The sequence below is a fragment of the Chaetura pelagica genome, unplaced genomic scaffold (assembly GCF_000747805.2).
Source record: "Chaetura pelagica isolate M959 unplaced genomic scaffold, ChaPel_1.0 scaffold37, whole genome shotgun sequence".
In the NCBI taxonomy this organism is placed as follows: domain Eukaryota; kingdom Metazoa; phylum Chordata; class Aves; order Apodiformes; family Apodidae; genus Chaetura; species Chaetura pelagica.
This window is the reverse complement of record NW_009954567.1, coordinates 1,061,892-1,071,375: the sequence shown is the minus strand read 5'-3', so window position 1 is coordinate 1,071,375 and position 9,484 is coordinate 1,061,892.

The window sequence follows — 9,484 nt, the reverse complement described above, 5'->3', positions numbered from 1 at the left end:
TGCTGTCACAAAATAAAAATGAAAAAAATATATTTCAAGTAAAGACACTCCTGTAATACTTTGTAAGCATCTGTATAACAGTTAACGCTATTCAGCATTTCTCACTTGGGTTCAAGTATTGCTTTGTCTAAGTGTTGCATTCCTTTTTTTTTCCTGCATGATGAGAGATGCAGTTTTCTTAAGGAAAGTGTATACATTTTCTAGAAAGAAGAGGGAGGTAAGTGCACCTGAAACCCTTCTGAGCCAAGCCACCTAAGGAACTTGCCTTCCAAGGACTGTGTAAAGCACTGGTAAAAAAATACATCTGCATCCTCTCGAAATCCAGCCTGCCCTGACACATTCTGAGTAGATTAACTTAGCAGAGAATTAGTTTGGAAAGGAAGGCTGTTGCAGGAGAAGGAATGATCCACGTCTCTTGTGGATCCCCACCTCATAAAACAACTGTTTAGCCAGTGGACAACAGTTCCACATCATCATCCACCCAAGACAGGGTGAATTCACATTGGTTTTATCCCAGGTAAATGTGCCAGGTACCAGACTTGAGGACACTCTACAGATGCAAGGCATGCCACCTCTCCTTGGCTTGCTCTTTGAAGCTGAAATGCTATGAAGTCAAAAAACCCCAAAACTCTGGGGTAAGAAGGAGGAAAGCAAAGGAGAATTATTTCTTCTACAGGTACAGCTGAATCTAGGGTTCCAGATGAAAAATTACAGAAATCAAACAGCCTCCTTGCCCCAAGCACTGCTGTCATGGCTTACAGAATCAGAGAGAGGATAAGAATGGAAGGGACCTCTAGAGGTCATCTGGTCCAACCACTCTGTCTAAGTACAGCCACCCAGAGCCAGCTGCCTGGTGCATATCCTAACAGCTTTTTAAGATCTCAAAGCACAAAAAGCCCACAACCTCTCTGGTCAGCCTGCTTCAGTGTTTAGTCACCCTCACAGTGAAAAAGTGATTCCTGACATTCTGAGGGATCCTCCTGTGTTTCAGTTTGTGCCCACTGGCTCTTGTTCTGTCACTGGGCACCACTGAAAAGAGACTGGCTCTGTCCTCTTTGCACACTCCCTTTAGATATTGATGAGATCCCCCTGAGCCTTTTCCAGGTTGAGCAGTCCCAGCTCTTTCTCAGATGCTCCAGTCCCTTACTCATCATTGCAGCCATTCATTGGACTTCCTTCAGTATGTCAATGTCTCTCTTGTACTGGGGCATCCAGAACTGGACACAGTATTCCAAGTGTGGCCTCACCAGTGCTGAGCACAGGGGAAGGATCACCTGCCAGTCACCACTAGCTTTCTTTGCCACAAGGGCATATTGTTGGCTCACAATTCTAGTGTCCACCAAGACCTTCTGGACCTTTTATGCAAAGCCATCCTGGCCATCCCCCTGTCTGTACTGGTTCCTTGGATTGTTCCCCCCCAGGTGCAGCATTTGGCACTTGTCCTTGTTGAATTCCATGAGGTTCCTGACATCCCTTTACTTCAGCTTGCCAAGGTCCCTGTGGGTGGCAGCACGACCCTCTGGTGTATCAGCCTCTCCTTCCAGTTTTGTGTCATCTGCAAACTTGATGGGGCTAGTATGCCCTGCCCCACATTCCAGGTCACTAATGAAGATGATGAAGAGGACTGGATCCAATATTGACCTCTGAGGTACACAACTAGTTACTGGCCTCCAACTAGACTTCATGTTACTGACCACTACCCTCTGGTCCCATTGGTTCAGCCCATTTTCAGTCCAACTCACTGTCTGCTTATCCATCCCATGCCTCATTAGCTTGCCTGTAGCAACACTGTCTGTAAAGCAGCCCAATCCAAAGCAGCAAAGATAAATTACAGTAGGTGTGGAATTAAAAATGGATGTGGATTTAAAATTATTTAGATAGCTAATTTCAAATTTTAGAATTAATATGGTCCATAGCAATGTGGATGAGATACTAGGAGTTCCATTCTGCTAATGTGAAATCTATTTTGTAAGCACTACAGTGTGTGTTTATTCTTATTATATTTTTTAAAGTTTAAGAAAGACATGAAAAAAAAAAAAAGTCCCAAGCCATGGCTACAAGTAAACTACATTTGATTAAAATATAAAGAAAAATAAAAAATCATGATGTCTCTAAAAAATGTCATCTTTGTCAGCTTCATAAGAACACACAATAATGACTGCTACACAGCTGTGTTAAACACTGATGTAGTCAGTACTTCATCAGCCAGCAAACTAGTAGTTGCAGATAGGCTTCAAACATCATCATCAACATAAAAAAAAAAACGAGAAATAATCAAGAGCACTACAAGATGATGTGCATAATCAAAACACACAGGAAGAATGCTAAACCCAAGGTAAAACAATAATAAGCTATAGATAATGCACTGGCATAATCATTTTCTTAAACTTTAAAAAGTGAGTAATTTTATTAGTCAAATCAACTGTTCTTGCAACAGCTCTGTACATATGGCTTTAATCTTGGAGGACATACTCATTAACGAGAATACCAATCCCTAAGTGTAGCATGTGAAGATAAGCAAACGTAATTGTTTACAGAAAAGGCACTTTACATAAAAAAGAAAGTTCCATTATTTCTTTTTTGCATACTTAACTGCTAGCAACAAGCAATAAGAGGTCACTGCATATTCTGTACTGTCAAGACTTCAGGAAACAAAAACAATAGTTAAAAACACAGGATTTCACTTGTTTGCATCAACCATAGGATATAAGGTTTACATACTATAGCTGTGACTAATTACAGCATTTTTGCTAGTCACTGACTTCTTCCTTAGATTCACTGAACATAACTACACAACACAAAAACCAGTTAATTCTGCCATCAGATTAGGTAATTGTTTGTCAAGAAACAATTGCTTCCAGATCATAAAGGCAGCAGCACCATTTCAAACATATGCAACTATAAAAGAATTGAGCAAAGAGAGAGAAAAGGAACCACTAAAAAGCAGCTGTCAATACTGAATTTGATTACACTGTTCTTCGCAGAAAGTGCTAGTAGGTTTTCCTGCTTTGTGGATTTCTCAAAAAAATAAATAAGAGGGAGAGATAATACAAAGAACAAAAGAAAGATCACTGCTCTCCACGGGCAGGATATGCAAACTCCCTTCCAACATGTTAAATAATCAATTTATGTAACATTTTTAATAAAATTAACGCTCCATTTCCATAGAAGATCTGATGCAAAAAAAACCCAACACAACCATGATATGATATGGACACTGACTTTATCCGGGAGCAGCTACCTTTCTTCTGGAGATTGTATTACTGTATGGATCTCTGATGAGAGTTTGTGAGAAAAACTAAGACAATATGAGTTTAACCATGCCCTTGGCTAAAGCCTGTTACACTTCAAAGGGTGCAAAACTCTACCAGGGAGACAAAAAATCTCCTAGATAAAAAACAAGAAAAGAAAACAAAACAGCCTATCAACTTTACCAAACACTTCCTACTGTCTTTGCTTACAACTTGGGAAAGCTCTGTTTCTGCTGACACTCTACATATGCTGGTTTGCTATTTTTGAGGACATGATAAAGAGGCTGCATTTCAGCCAAAGCAGTTCAGCTATTTCCAAGAATTAAGAACACATTTTTATTTTTATTTTATTATATTGCTTTAACTAGCTCCAGCAATCCCACACTTTTTTTAGCAAGGAATTGTAACTCAAAACCACTGGGAAATCATAAAAGCATTTTTAAATTATGCTTGTGCCAAAAGGATGACATCTCGATGTATATTCCACCACAGTGGGGCACAGGGGTAAAAGATCAAGCATGGCCATGCTGCCAAGCTACAAGCCTTTGAAAAGATCTAGTTCCACAAGCTCACTAGAAAGCTTAAACAGCCAGAGAACCCATCCACCCTCAGAGAGCATTCCTCGTCCTGAACCCACAACTACCTTTTTCCCCTCTTCTAACTCTCATCACACTTCTACTTGCTAAAACAGCAGAAAACTAAGCAAAAATGTATTTGGGCTACCTTAGCAAATGTAAGCAACTTGCTACATGATTCGACAGGCATCTAAAATGGGGAAAGAAGCTAGGACTGGGGAGAGAGACCTCCAGGACATTTTTTCCCACCTGTGGGCTGTCAATTTGGTTCAGTCCTGAAGCTGTGTTTCTCCAATACCAAACAGCAGCCAGTTACTTGACGTGGCAGCTGCTAGTCACTACTTGACAGAGACCAGGGCAGTGAGTCAGCAGGTTACAAGCCTATTCATTCACTGGTTTGTCACTATATTGGTAAGCAACTAAATAGCTCTTTGGCTGCTTACTTAAGAGATCACACGTGTAAAAGTGATAAAAGAACATTCCTGAATTAAAGTAATATAATAAATTCAGAATTGCTTTACTTAAAGACACCCACAAGAGGTATGCAGTGCAGCTGTTACACCATGGATAAAGAACATGGTACTTCTACAGATGGAAAGGCAGTACACCTTCAGCCTATATAAAACATAAGCTCAGTCATCTTCAAGAATTTCTGATCTCTTTGCTGGAATCTGACAGGGCATTCTTTCCTGCTATCTCTGACACTCTTCTGACAGCTGTGAAAGAGGAAAGAAGCTGAGGAGCAATTGCTGTCTTTCATTTAGTCTTTAGTATCAATTGCTAAAGCTCTGCCATGCAAGCTACCACATGGAGATACAGACCTTGCCCATCACTGACCCAGTGATGAATCCCAGGAGCTCCCCAGCCTGAGCTGGGGGTGTTACACCATCCAGCTGTGATATTACACACAGATGCCTTTGGAAAAGCTGTTACCATTGGTTTTCAGAACTCTCAAGATTCAAATCCATCTGCACTTACACAAATCCTAGAGGAAAAGAGGACATTTCAGGAAAACGATTAAAATAAAATTAAAATATTAATTCTCCATCCTAGATAACAGAGTGTAGAAGCATCAACTTCCAGGATCGGTCAGGATTTGTTCAAGAACAAGAAAAGGAAAACAGAGGTTTCCCTACATAGGTCAGAGAGAAAATAATGAAATGAAAACAGAATGGAAGAAGCAGTAAATGTGAAGGACAGCTAGCTAATGGCTTTTCCCAATTCTCTAATCCCTATAAATCATACACTGACAAGCTCATCCATGGGAAAAATGACAGGCACTGTACTGAAAGATCCTGAGAACATTGGTTTCAATACCCAAGGTCCTTAATTAGGCTAAACATAGCTGAACCTTAGACCAGGATGAGTAAGATTTAAAGATTTATCACTTAAACAGCTTGATTTAATCAAGTCTTAGGCAGGTTTTCTGTTGAAAAGTACACCTACTTAAATGTGAAATTACGACAGCCTACCTTAAAACACGAGGCCATAATAATCTACTAAAATAACTTTAATAAATTGAAACAATACGTATTTATTGAAAAAAACAGAAACCACTGATCTTACGGACATATCTGGAGAAACAGCATGGAGCAAAGTCCCTTGAAACACTGTTCCAGCTTTTGACCACAGAAACCTGATAAAAAAATGCCATAGTGGGCAAAATAAAAAAAAAAAAAAACCAACAAAAACCAGAATCAATTGCAAAGCTTCAAACCAACTAGATACTGAAAAAGCAGAAAAGCATTTTCCTCTTTCAGTGTCTAAATAAGTTTAAAAAAAGCCAAAAAACTGTAAGATACTTTTGTTCTAAAATCCTGAAGGACATAACAAGTAGAAAAGGGTCAGATCAGCTAGTACCTGCTGATAACAGTTATTTTGTTTAACATATCCTGCAGTTACAGATCCAAAAAGTATGTTGATAGACCCTTTTTTACATTATAAAACAGTATTTAACAGCACACTGAATATTAATAATCTTAATATAAAATGTTGTACATTGTATTTAAATTCAAATTTTTATCTCAATGCAGCTTAGTACTAATAAAAGCGGATGGTCAGGGTGGGAGGATCCATGCATTCAGCTTGAAAGGAAGGTAGATCTCTCACCAAGAGAGGGTGGCCAGATCCAAATCTACTTACAGTTGCCAGATTAGGGTAGCTGTAACCAGAAGTTCACACAGAACACACACCTGCCAGAAAACCAGAAGGAAGATTACTTCAGAGTAGAAGCTGACCCTGTCGAGCCTTGCCTCTTAAACTAAGACCAGTGCCAGATGTTCCAAAGTAGAAGACACATCCACTTACATAATGTTAGCCAACTGTGTTTTGCAAAGAAGCAAACAAAAACTTCCTTGGTTCAGCCAATCAGCTACAGCCCCAAATCACAGGACATTATTACAGTCCTGCCCTGCTCCAGTGCTGCAAGAGTTATGGAAACACAGAGAACAATGCAGGTAATCCTGTGCTCTCACAGACCCAAGAAGAAAAGAGAACAAAATGAGTGAAAAACCTCACAATGATGGAGAAGAGGAGGGAGACCATATAGCGACTTCCAGTACCTGAAGGGGGCTACAGGAAAGCTGGAGAGGGAGGGCAGTGACAGGACAGAGGGTAATAGTTTTAGTCTGAAGGGTGGGAGATTTAGGTTAGACATTAGGAAGAAATTCTTTACCATGAATCACAGAATCACAGATTCTTAGGGGTTGGAAAGAACCTCAAAAGATCATCTAGTCCAACCCCCCTGCCACAGCAGGATCACGTAGAGCACATCACAGAAAAGTGTCCAGGTGGGTTTTGAATGTCTACAGTGAAGGAGACTCCACAGCCTCTCTGGGCAGCCTGTTCCAATGCTCTGTCACTCTCACAGGAAAGAAGTTTTTTCTGATGTTTACATGGCACCTCCTATGTTCCAGTTTGCACCCATTGCCCCTTGTCCTATCACTGGACATCACTGAAAAAAGCCTGGCTCCGTCCTCCTGACACTCGCCCTTAATGTATTTGTAAACTCTTGATGGAGATGTTCCACTCCCTTAATCATCTTTGTGGCTTCGTGCTGGGCTATTTCAAGCAGTTCCCTTTCCTTCTTGAACTGAGGGACAAGTAAGGTAGTAAGGCACTGGAACAGACTGCCTGCAGAGGTTGTTGATGCCCCCTCCCTGGATGTGTTGAAGGCCAGGCTGGATCAGGCTTTGTGCAGCTACTGTGAGGTGTCCCCGCTCATAGCAGGGAGGTTGGAACCTCATGATCTTTAAGGTCCCTTCCAACCTTAACCATTCTATGATCACTCAGAAAAGATCACCATGATCCCACAGTTTACCTGTACACATAAGTAACAGTTTAGAAAGAGATGTAATAGTATATTCTAGAAAACATAATAGGCTCACTACAGACCCAGCTGATGTTTTGTGCTTGTACTACATTACTTATTCTTGGTTTTAGGAGTCAAGTTGGAATGCAGACAACACCTAGACACTATTTCATCTCCTATCTTTTCCATGGGGATTAAGAAGCTAGCTTACACTCCCATTAAATATCCTTCTCCATATTCATCCACTGAAAAAAGCCTGGCTCCGTCCTCCTGACACTCGCCCTTAATGTATTTGTAAACTCTTGATGGAGATGTTCCACTCCCTTAATCATCTTTGTGGCTTCGTGCTGGGCTATTTCAAGCAGTTCCCTTTCCTTCTTGAACTGAGGGACAAGTAAGGTAGTAAGGCACTGGAACAGACTGCCTGCAGAGGTTGTTGATGCCCCCTCCCTGGATGTGTTGAAGGCCAGGCTGGATCAGGCTTTGTGCAGCTACTGTGAGGTGTCCCCGCTCATAGCAGGGAGGTTGGAACCTCATGATCTTTAAGGTCCCTTCCAACCTTAACCATTCTATGATCACTCAGAAAAGATCACCATGATCCCACAGTTTACCTGTACACATAAGTAACAGTTTAGAAAGAGATGTAATAGTATATTCTAGAAAACATAATAGGCTCACTACAGACCCAGCTGATGTTTTGTGCTTGTACTACATTACTTATTCTTGGTTTTAGGAGTCAAGTTGGAATGCAGACAACACCTAGACACTATTTCATCTCCTATCTTTTCCATGGGGATTAAGAAGCTAGCTTACACTCCCATTAAATATCCTTCTCCATATTCATCTTAACCTTTTAAACTTGTAAAAAGCATACATTAAGTCCTCTTCAAAAGGACTTATATGTATGTTTTCTGTTTCCTTTGATCATCTTTTTCTATTTTCTGAGGGTTCTCCCGTATTTCACAGCCCTCCTGAAGTGGGGACCACTATACCTGAATACTCAGAGCTGGATTTACAGAAGTGAGCGACAGCTTCTATTGCACTAATGCAGTGCAGGTACAACATGACAGAGAACACTTTGCAGAGTTCACCTTCACCAGCTCCTTACTGCTTTTCACTGCTGGGTGCTGAACACCTCACATACTTTGTTACAGAAACATCAGATCACCATCAGACACTTACCTGCTATTCCTGTTACTGGACATCTAAGCAGAACATAAGTGGTTTGTTTTGTTTTCGGGTTTTGTTTGGTTTTTTGTTTGCTTGTTTTTTTAGGGTTCTTTTGTTGTGGAGGGTTTTTTTTATCCCCAGACAGAGCACACAGTCATGTAAAATAGTCTTCATGTTACTGCTTACCAAGACTTTTTTGTCCTGTTGTGGAACCTCAGAATTCTTTGATCCCAGATACATCTTGGTGTTGACCGAGTAAGACAATTGCCATGTCACCTTGCTAATTCTAATTATCCTGTAAAGGTTATATGTCTTCTTTTGTTTTGTTTACTACCAACACTATAAACTTTACTCTCAATATTTTTGTATCTTAGTCAAAACTGCTAGCTGAAACATGGAACAGTATGTGAAACTGGACTCCATGGGACCTACTAAGAACAGCTATGTTATGAGATCTCCCAGTATGGCATTTTTTAATTTATGGTGTTCCCTACAAGCACCAAACTATGTAAAAAATCACCAGACATACATGATGCTTGTAGAAAAATCAGTATATTTAACCTTCAACACTGCAACCTCTACGATATGAACTGAAATACTTTTTTTCCTCGTTTTTATCCCTTTGAGACCCGTTTTGCCACTGATCAGCCCCGGACAGAAAAATCTGACCTGACCATTCCGTTCTTTTGTCCCAATGCATGAAGCTTTCCTCAAGCATTCTCTTGTCAAGTGTTTCAGTTCACAGATGGGGGCTAAAAGCTGCATTTCATCTATTTTGGGCAATCACCTTTAAGGGACAGCAGCCACCGGGACGTCCAGCGCGGCGGGCGCTGCTGAAGCCGCGGTGCCCGGAGGTGGGACGGTGGATGTGCACGGCGAGACAGCCAAACACGGCTCCGAATCCCACGAGGCAGCGGCTGTGCGAGCACAGAAGCTGCGTGGGGCCAGCGTATTTACATCTGACACGCTACCCGGGAGAAAACCTGAGTGACAGCAACTGAAGCGGCCAGCGGCCAGGGAAGCGCCTTCGCCGCCTGCACCGACTCCGTGCGCGGCGAACGCCTTGAGAACCGACGCACCGCACCGCGCACGCAGAGGAAACCACGGCCACGCATCTGTTTCACGCTCCACCTGGCGGGAAGCCTGAATTCCTGGTGCCTCGGGGACTGGCGAGGAGG